The following is a 1,868-nucleotide window of genomic DNA, read 5'->3' as shown; positions in this document are numbered from 1 at the left end:
CACACACACATACATACATACCACACACACACACACCACACACACACCACACACACACACACACACACACACACAAAGACACACACACACACACACACACACACACACACCACACAAAATAAAACAAACCAACAACACAACAATTATTTGCTCAAAACTTCCTTCCCTCTTCACCCTATCTATACTCTGCATTTTGTTCACAGTTTCATTCAATTCAGCGTATTCAATCTTTTCTTCAATTTTTTGGGGTGCAAGTTTAAGTAGCTCTTTTCTCCTCTTCACCAGATTTTCCATCTTCTTATCTTCCTTTTTTTTTCTTTTTTTCCTCATCTTTAACTGTTTTTTTTTTTTTTTGCTATTGGTTTTCAAATCCTTTCTGCTTCTTTTTTTACGATTCCGTGCGGTGTTTCAATGGAGGAGGAGTTTTCTTCAAGATTTTTGAATCTATATGTTCATTATAAGGGTTTGAATGTCTTTTTAGGGGCTCTCGTGGTCTTGAGGTTTAGGTGTTCGCCTCTCATTCAAAGGTCCCGGGTTCGAATCCGGGTAGGGACGGGACAAATTTATTATCTAAAATAGTCTCCTGTAACCTCCTTTCCTGCTCTCTTACAATGATTTGTCGTCTGCTTTCGTCTCTATTTTCTGCCCCGACCTGTCACCTCCTTTGCCCCCTCCTCTGGGCTCCTGACTCTTTCTGCAGCCTTTCTACTGCTTCTCCTTGGCTCCTTCTTACTGCTGTCTTTCTGCCACACCCTGATCTTCTGGTAGGAAAGATCTATCCCTAACATTCTCGGACAAGGGCAAAAAATCTCGGAGGGCCTGTGTGCAAGTTGCGCATATTAAAGATCCATTGGTGGTCTAAAATCGATGAGTAGGCTTCGAGATTTCCTACCGACTGAAAATATTTAATTTGTCCCGCACGCTTATATGACCTTATGCAGTTGCGAGCGCCGTAAAACACACACACAAAAATAATAAAATAAATTTTAAAATATCTCTTTGTGTCGCCCCAGTTTCTGTTTATCTATTTTCTGAGTTTTGTGTAGCTTTATGCTCTTGAGTCTGATAAGCTTTCTGTTTATTTATGCTTCGGCTCCGAACATACAACGAGGGTGGTTGGCAGGTGCTCTGATGTGGTTTGCTCCTCCCCCCCCTTTAAACTTCCTAGTTCTTATCTCTTCACCTTCTTTTTATGTGTATGTTACTCTCTTGTAAAACCTCTAATCTTCTGGCGCTCATAATAATATGACCGTACGCAGTTGCGAGCGCCGTAAAAACTCTACTAAAACAAACATTATTTCTTCACATCCTTTTTTCTGTTTGTAACTCTCTTGTAACACCTCTAGTCTTCGGCTCTTCTATGACCTAATTGTGTTGCAGGTGCTGTAAAACTCTTATAAAAATCAAAATTGGAGCATACAATACTCACTGCCAAAAAACAGCGGGGAACACCCCCCACCCCCCACCCCCAGACAGAAACAGATAGACAGACACAAAGAGAGGAAAAGAAACAGGGGCAGAAAATAAAGAGAGATATTAAAAGGAGCTTTATATATTATTATATCCACATATTTCTGTTACGTCCATTTTGCATTGAACTTGTAATCCAGGAAACGTCATGAAACAAAATATAAAGTCGTAACATTGGAATATTATTCTGCCTCACAAAAGTTCCACTGACATTTACGAGAATGCGTGAAATCCTTTCGGAACAATTTTGTTGAAAAATTCAAATGTTTCGGTCTTAACCCAATTTTTTTGCCCCTTGTTCTGGTAACCGTTTTTTTTCCCAGCGTAAAATGTCCGCCGTTTTCAAATGAATTGAGTAAACGAAGGTTGTTTTGGAGGGGGTAGTTTTTTTTTTGGGG

Source organism: Aplysia californica, unplaced genomic scaffold (assembly GCF_000002075.1).
Source record: "Aplysia californica isolate F4 #8 unplaced genomic scaffold, AplCal3.0 scaffold01784, whole genome shotgun sequence".
NCBI classification, from domain to species: Eukaryota; Metazoa; Mollusca; class Gastropoda; order Aplysiida; family Aplysiidae; genus Aplysia; species Aplysia californica.
The sequence above is the reverse complement of the archived record's forward strand: the minus strand, read 5'-3'. Positions refer to the sequence as shown.